General features: G+C 29.5%; 1 pseudogene; it reads right to left on the bottom strand.

The window, feature by feature from the left end:
• Nucleotides 1-1757: 1757 nt before the first annotated feature.
• Nucleotides 1758-4939, bottom strand: LOC108771375 (NADH-ubiquinone oxidoreductase chain 1-like; annotated as a pseudogene).
• Between the last annotated feature and the right edge of the window lie 4721 nt (nt 4940-9660).

Here is a 9660-nt window from a genome sequence, read left to right as displayed (position 1 = left end):
TTACTTAAATCTTTCCACCATAATTTTATTTCTTATAATTTACACAATTATAATTTGTCTACTATTATCATACTGATCTAAATCACCTATCTATTCTATTATTATTTTTCTAACTTTAATTAGAGGTTTATTAATTATCTTTCTTTATTTTACCAGACTAATCTCTAATATATTTAATATTTTCAATTTTAATATTTTTATTATAGCTAGATTTTTTATTAATCTTTTATCCATCTTATATTTTATTTTAAAAAAATCTAATTTTAAAAACTTACCTATTTCTGAAACATCTTACCTTCAATATTTTATTTTTTCTACTAATGAATCTTATCCTATCATTTATAATGAAAATAAATATCTTATAAATATGAATATCTCTAATATTCTTTTTACCCTTACTCTTCTATTACTTTTATTGTAATCCTATTTCTTTTACTAACTCTTTTCAGAATTATAAAAATCTGCTCAATTAAATCTTATATATTACGTAAAATTATTTAATTTATTTTATACTATTATTTATGAATAAAATCAACCAAATTATTAAATCTTCATTTATTTATCTTCCTAGACCTACTAATATTTCTTACTGATGAAATTATGGATCAATTTTAGGATTATTCTTAATAACACAAATTATTAGGGGGATTTATTTATCTATTCATTATTGCCCTAATATTAACTTAGCTTTTATAAGAATTATCCATATTATCCAAAATGTCCCTCATGGATGAATCCTCCATAATATCCATATAAATGGAGCTTCTTTTTTTTTTATTTGTATATATATCCATATTAGCCGTAACATTTACTATACTTCCCATAATTTAACTCACACTTGAATTTCAGGAATTTCTATTTTTCTTTTATCTATATCTACAGCATTTCTAGGATATGTTATTCCATGAGGGCAAATATCATTTTGAGGAGCTACAGTAATTACAAATTTATTATCCTCAATCCCTTATATTGGAAATATCTTAGTTATATGAATTTGAGGGGGATTCTCTATTAATAACTCTACTCTTAATCGATTTTTCTCCTTTCACTTTATCCTACCCTTTATTATTATATTTTTTATTATAATTCATTTATTTTTCTTACATATTTCAGGCTCTTCTAACCCAATAGGATTAAATAGTGATCTCCACAAAATTCCTTTCCATAATTATTTTTCTTACAAAGATTTACTAGGATTCATTTATATATTATCTTTATTCTTATTAGTTATTTTACAATATCCATTTATTTTCAATGACCCAGATAACTTTATTCCTGCTAATTCACTTTCAACCCCCCCCCATATTAAACCTGAATGATACTTTCTTTTTGCTTATGCAATTCTTCGTTCTATTTCTAATAAACTTGGGGGAGTCATCGCTCTATTAATATCAATCATAATTTTATATTTTATACCTCTAATAAAATATAAATATCTTAAAGCCTCCCCCACATTTTTACCCACTCAATTAATCTTTTGAACTTTTATTAATACTTTTATCTTATTAACTTGATCCGGAATACAACTAATTGAACTTCCTTATACTATCATTAGTCAAATTCTAACCTTAAATTATTTTATATTCTTTCTCATTTACCTACCTTCCTATAAAATTTGAACTATTCTAATATCTATAAAATTTTAACCTAATCTTAAAAATTAATGATCTTGACGACTAAGTTTATGTTTTGAAAACATATTAAAGAAATACTAATTTTCTATTAATTTTTTCATATTTAATACAAATAAATATTAATTTAAATATTACTATAAAAATTATATAATTTAAAATAAATGGTAAAATAATTTTTCAACATAAATATATTAATTCATCATAACGTATACGAGGTAAAACCCCACGAACTATAATAATTATAAAAACTATCAAATTTACTAAAATCCAAATTCATTTTGAATAAATTAAATTTCTAAATATCCTTACTATTAAATAAGAAAAAAAAATAATTATCCCATATTCTGCTATAAAAATCAATGCAAATCTTCTACTAAAATATTCTACATTAAATCCTGAAATTAACTCAGATTCCCCCTCCACAAAATCTATAGGTCTCCGATTTAATTCTGCTAAAATTCTTTAAAAAAATACTAAAAATAAAGGTATTAATAACACAATATATCATAAATAAATCTGTCATTTTATAAAATCAATAAATATATACCTTTCTCTCATAATTATAACAATTAAAAAAATTATAATTAACCTTACTTCATAAGATAAAACTTGAGAAATACCTCGTAATGATCCTACTATTGAATATAACGAATTAGAAAACCAACCTATAATTATAATTAAATATCTTATAATTGTTAATATTATAATTATAAATAATAAAGAATAATTTATATAATAAATATTAGTAATAAACCTTCTTAATATTCAATTACCTATTATTAAAAAAAATAAAATAATCGGACATATTAAATATATGAAATATATTGACTTAAAAATCTTAAATACCTCTTTATTAAATAATTTAATTCCATCTCTAAAAGGTTGCATTAATCCCAAATATCCAACTTTATTCGGACCCTTACGAATTTAAATATACCTTAAGATCTTCCGCTCTAATAAAGTAATGTAATTTAAAAATACCTCTATAGTCGGAAACTGAGCTTCATGAAAGCATTAAGTTGAATAATAGTGAATAACAGTAACTTGATAATAGTAAACTGTGTTGTACATTATTATTGTGTTAATACGTTAGTATTGATTTTTAATTTTTATCATTTTATTACTCTATTTGGATATTATTTCATTGAAATTGTGCAACGTTTAATTAAATTATCTGTCATCATGGTACATTATCTTCTATCACTTTTCATATTATTCTTTAATTTCCTGTCTACATTGTCTAAAAAAGATTATTTTTTGCTGTAAATAAAATATAATTATTAACGACATTTTATAAATTTTACTAATTATGTTCAGGTAAAAAATTTAATTTTGTTATATTTGTTTCATATTTCAGAATATTTATAACTAATTGTATATACATTTGTATATCTTTTTCCAATTGTCTCGACATGCTCAAGATTTAAAAAGACCACTACATATCTTTGTTATTTGAGAAAGTGGAAAGAAAGAAACGAAATATAAAAATTAATTGAAAGATCGCTACCGTAGTTTTAAAGTAAGTTTTATTTTTTATGTGGTCAAAGTCCAAAAGTTAAATATTATATTTAATTGTACTTTTTTTTAAGAATGATACAATTTAATCCATACAACGTAATAATGTTACTCTATGTAACTTTCACTGCTTTTAACCTTCCACAAAGTCCGATAATTCCGCAAGAAGAACACGTGAAAAATAAAATTGAACGTATGCTGCAAGAAATAAAAATGGAAACTGAATTTGAATTTGAAGAAGAAGAAACGTTAGATTTGTACAATGCATATGAGTTTCCAGAAGCTGAAAAAGTGGATTTATTGGAGGAAAATGAAGATAAGATATATCTTCCGGAAGAAGTTATTTGTAGTTTTATTGAAGAAGCAATATCAAGTGAATATAAAAGGCAAGCCGTGGAATATTGGAAAAGTGCCAAAAACAAAGATCGCTTGAAGGAGTTAAACAAAGGTTTAGGAAAGTTACATCGATTCGACAACTACGACGATGGAAGAACCAAATCGATCAAGGTGGTAGCAGATCTAATAAATTAAAATGAATCGCTGAATATACATTAAATCGTTTCAATGAAGCACTTGAAAAGGGATTAATTATACATGACATAGATATCGCTCGATGGGCTTCTTGAGCACAAGATGAAGAAAATGTGCCAGGATTTAAAGCTTCAGAAACGTGGGTAAAGAGATTTAAAACACAATATGATATAGTGTCTCGAAAAATAACAAAATTTGTAACACGTAAGTCTTTGTTATCAAAAGAAGATTTAGAAAATAAGTGTGATACATTTATCGAAAATGTTAAATATTACATTCATCAATATGGACAGGAAAATATTTATAATTCGGATCAAAGTGGTTTCCAATTTGAACTTCATTCTGGTCGTACCTTAGCACAAAAAGGTATCAAGAAGGTAGAAACTGTAGTACAATCTATATCAGCAACAACACACAGTTACACTATACAACCGACAATTTCCGCTGATGGTAGATTACTGTCGCCTCTGTTTATAGTATTACGAGAAGTTACAGGAACATTTGGTCCAAGAGTGCAGGAAAATTTATTCAAAGCACCTAATATTTTTGTTACGGCTTCTAAATCAGGCAAATTAACATCAAATCATGTAAAAACTTGGTTGAAAGAAGTATTTTTCCCAAATGTCGGACCACAATCTGTATTATTATTAGATTCATGGAGTGGACATTGTCCAAATATAATTTCGGAAACTAAACCTGAATCTGCAAAAAACATCGTTTTTTTAACAATTCCGGCTGGTACGACAGGAAAAATACAGCCATTAGATGTATATGGCTTCCGATTATGGAAAAATTTTATTAGACATTTTTCTGATACCGTTATACTGTTAAATCTTGCAATTGATCTTCAAGTTAGAAATAATATCTTAAAATTGCAATTATTGACACACCATCAATTCTCATCTCCTAGATTTCAAAATTTATTTAAATTTGCGTGGTTTAAAAGTGGATATATACAGAATAGACCAGCACAAAATTTCAACACCAGTTGAATTTTGTTTCCAAAGTAAATCAAAAGTAAATTGTTATATTTGTGGCATAACTGCTATAATTACTTGTTCATGGTGTAAAAAGTCGCTTTGTATTACACACTTCTTTCATGACCACCACCTTTGCAATGAATACGTATCATAAATGTAACACGTACATTATTTATAATGTATAAATTCCCAGATAGCAAAATGCTAGCAGTATGCCAGCAGTATACCAGCAAACTTGATCATGACGTTACAGCAGATATCAAGCTGCTGCTTCCTCATTAAACTTAGTTTCTAACAGCTTAGCCTGCCAACATAATACAACGATAAAAATACAACAAAAATCAATCATTATTTGCTAACACATCGTGACAGCAAAACGCGGTAAAAATACAGCACAACCTGACATAACCAGTACTGACAGCAAAAATGCAGCAAAAATCGAGCACAGTCTGCCGTCACGTCGTGACTGCAAAAACGCGGCAGATATAGAATGCGATCTACCTAATTAGCTAATGATGGCAAAAACGCAGCAAAAATCGCGCACAGACTGCCGAAAAAAAAAAGTTACAGCAATTCTTAATTTAATTAAATTCTTATTAATTTAATTAAATTCTTATAAATTAGATTTCTTTCTCCATTATTTGTGTCCTCTCCTTAAGTGCTGAATGACTAATAATACCTAGGAAAAAACTTTTAAACCTGATAGGATTTGAACTCGTGACTCGATCCACGGTCCAGTTCTGAGTCGTTCACCTAACGTATTGCTCCACTGTTACCTTATTGACAGAGATGTTTCGAATTGTCTATATATACTTTTAATAAAAATATTTTATTAAATAGGCAATTTATATAAATAGACACATTATGCATGATTTTTGCTGCGTCTTCGCCATCAATGGCTGATTAGCCCAGTCCCCGGAGATTTTTTTACCATTGTAAATTCCAATAATCTCCGGATTGATGAAATTTGGTGAGATGGTATCTTTTGATGTACAAAATAGTAATTTATGTTTCGCGTACAAAATTTAGCATGGCTACGGTCGCCATATTGGAAAAACATCAAAAAAATCAAATTTTTTTCAGAATTTCGGCAATAACGTTGAAAATATGCATTGTACGGAAATTAATGTGGTATACAAAATTGTAGCTGATAAAATTCTGCACAATTTCTTTTTTTAATCAATTTTGTAGCACTAATAGAACTGGAAATAGAATTTTTTTAAAACTGAAATATTTTGTTACTTTTCGAACAACTTGCGTTTCTTCGCGCTTGAAGCACAAATTACGCTAAGATGGCGGCTCGTAGACAAAAAATTCTTCAAATAAGATCGAAAGGTAATTTATTACCCTTCAAATTGTTTTTTTGAAGAACCTCCTACGACCAATACTTGCCGAGATATAACCGCTTGAAACAAATTTTCTTACAAAATTTTATGCGAATTTTCGACTTTCTCCGGTAATAATAATATATATATACATATATATACATTTGTATATTGGCAATTGAATATTTTCTTAGTTGTAAATGAAGGACGGAGTTGCCACATGGAATTTCGGCTACTTCTGTGTCGTAATGTTCCAGTGCCACACGCGACGGCACGCTCTAGGTACAATATCTCGAGTAATATAAAAGGATTTGATTTTTTTTATGTTTTTCCAATATGGCGACCGTAGCCATGCTAAATTTTGTACGCAAAACATAAATTACTATTTTGTACATCAAAAGACACTATCTCACCAAATTTCATCAATCCGGAGATTATCGGAATCTAAAGTCACCCGGGGACTGGGCTATGATAGGGCAGATCACGTTCTACATATATCTGACGCGTTTTTGTAGTCACGACGCGACGTGACAGCAGGCTGTGCTCGATTTTTGTTGCGTTTTTGCTGTCATAATATGACAATAAGTGTGCCAGATTTTTAACAACATTTTGCTGATTTAACATGTAGTCATGTTTTATATCAAGTTTTGATTTATTTTTTGTTAATTTATTTTGTCAGCATGTATTACTCGATTTCTACTTGCTTTATTTCAGCAAAGTTTGATGAATTTTTACAGAATTTTTGCTAGTGTATTATGACGCAGGTCTGCTCTATTTTTGCTGTATTTCTGTTATGGCTATACTGAAACGGTAAACCGTGTTCGACTGCTGCTCGATTTTTGCCATTATAATATGTAGCATAAATTTGCAATGCATGCTTTTTTTTGGTGGGTTTGGCTATCTGGGTTATGTATTACCGTTTCTATATTCATATACAGGCTGTACCAAAAGTCTGGATACACCCAAATATCTCATAAACGATGCATTTTAGAAAAAAAATGTTTCAAACAAAAGTTGTAAGGCTCAAAAAGATGCATTTAACGATAGTAGTATTTGACCTAGTACTATTTGACCTAGAATGGCGTTGTCAAGGTCACATCAAGGTCAATTTAATTTTTTTAAATGGTTATTAATTAAACTCCTTACTTTTTATTTCAGATTCTTGTAGGTTATGTTGAGACGTTTTAAAAACACATATCATAAACTCTTTTGTCGTTTTCGATGAGAACTTCCTGAGTTATACCTCTGGCATTAGAATTATTCAAGATGTACCGCGTGGAGGTTGCTCAATCGGATTTACATCTCTTGTGTGCATGAGTGCACGTGTGCATCGTTTATGAGATATTTGAGTGTAGCCAGACTTTTGGTACACCCTATATATTATTACACTATATTGTTGTTATGTGTCTTATATTTTACTCTATATTGTTCTTTTACAGAAATTGTGCAATTTGCAATATGCAATTAAATATTTTCTTATAGCAACAGCGTATTCTGTTTATACCAATCGATTCACAAAGTTTATGTCCACGAAAAGATTTTCCCATCAAACAAAAATTACGATAATTCGATCGTGTTACATAAAGTGTTTTTTTGCTGATTATTCTACTAAACGTAAAAATCTCATTTTACGCTAAACATTCAAACATCGAATGTAGTCAGTATGTGTGCGTAGGGTCGCAAAATTAAAAAAAATTTAAGAACAAAAATTAAAGAACATCGGATGCCGAATCTATTCATGTATAATATAATAATGTTATGGTTTCATGATATCAATATTTCAGAAAACGAGATGATAACGTGCGTGGCGTCTGTAACACGACTATCATCTTGATTTCTGAAAAATTGAATCGTGGAACCATAACATTATTATACATGAATAGATTCGAAATCCGATGATCTTTAATTTTTGTTCTTAAAAATTTTTTTAATTTGCAACCCTGATAGGTGAGGGTGGGGTTAATTAAAAAATTTGATTAAAAAAATGAATACACTATTATATAGAGCATAAAATACTGTAAAACTTTTGTATAAACCATTTTTTCATACGCGGCATAGTTTCGAAGATATTCGCTGAAAACGAAAAAGTCTATTTTCTTCAAGGGGGTGTTTTACCCCCTAAACCTCGAGATACGCAGCTATAAAAAAATATGGGTCGAATATTTTTTGATGCTCTACAACATATCCAAAGCGCATCAAAATCGAGGAACAGTTCCGACCGTTCCTTGTGAGATCTGATCATCTCAATCCCCCGAATTCATCAGTTTCGCGTAAAGGAGCTGCGCTTGACTCAGCGCCGAGACACTACCATGTCTCCAGATAGTAGCGTATTTAAAAAATTATCCATTTTGTATACATATTTTTTTTAAAGCAACTATGTGTTTTCTTTACACTATTTGATTTATCTCATTATTCTGTTCACAAAAGTATTAAGGTACGATAATCAAAAAGTCAACAGTTTACGAGTTATTTAACATTTTGTGTCAATATGTATCAAAATAAAGTGTAAAATATCTCGAAAACTATTGGTTTTTTGGTATCTCTACCTTAATACTTTTATATGCAAAATAATTAGAGGAATCACAAAAAAGTGAAGGTGACCTTCATATCTTTTTAGCGCCTCCACCAAAAAAACAATTATTGACATCACATTATGTGCCCCTCGAAACCAAGCAACTTTTGTTTGACACTTTTTCTTCTATTGTCAAAAACAAGCGAGTTATTCAGGTGACCTGTTTTAAATGCCCCTCCCTGTATACAGGGTGTTTCCAAAACACCGCCCAGTATTCATTGTGACCGTGCTCGCGAGCGACGGCACAACTTCGTCGCGTTCTCTGACTTTAATTATGCGATAGCTCTGCATAATCACAAAGATACTCTACAGAGCGATAGTGCGGTTCATCTCAATTAATAAATCTTTACACGGGCCGCGATATTCAACAGCCTAAGCTTTGCGGCACAGATTTTACTTGTCCTTTTAATTGTCGGGCGCCAAGCACGAGAGAGAGAGAGCGTGCCACTCCTCGCACAATTACTATGGTATCTCGCTCGGACAATAGAAAATTGGAATTTAAGCAAATTCGCGCGATGGGCGGTAGTGGACAGCTCAGCCCACGGATTTGGCAGAGGAGAGAGGTTCGTGGGATGCGGGAAAGATATCGGAGAACGACAGAGAGAGATATGCTGAAATAATTAAGGTACCTGAGCCGAATAAAGCCCAATACAAAATAAGGCCCACTTTTAAAATTACCGCTTATAAATGCACTTCATGTCTAAATTATATGCTAAAAGATATGTCATAGGGCCGATAAGAAGATGTCTAGAAAAATAGAACCGGCAACAACTCGGTTTTTTAGTATAATGTGAACTTAGTGACGAGATGGATGTTTTGTGTAGTTTTTATAAAAATCCGCTGTAATAAATTGATAATATTGACATTATTTGAAAAATTTATTAAATATACGTTATTTTGTAATTTATTATAACATACTATAATATTATTCAACTCTCTAATCAATAAAAATAATAAATACATAATAAAAAATTAATAAATTAATAATATAATTGAATTATAGACTCTTATATGTTTCAAAAACAATACAAAAAATTTTAAGTAAATACAAAAAGCTATTAAGAGTCAACGCTGTTAGCAGTGCGTAAAAATATAATCTTAAA

The sequence above is a fragment of the Cyphomyrmex costatus genome, unplaced genomic scaffold (genome assembly GCF_001594065.2).
Source record: "Cyphomyrmex costatus isolate MS0001 unplaced genomic scaffold, Ccosl1.0 scaffold1572, whole genome shotgun sequence".
In the NCBI taxonomy this organism is placed as follows: Eukaryota; Metazoa; Arthropoda; class Insecta; order Hymenoptera; family Formicidae; genus Cyphomyrmex; species Cyphomyrmex costatus.
Note: the sequence above shows the minus strand (reverse complement) of the source record. Positions and strands in the feature narration are given on the sequence as shown.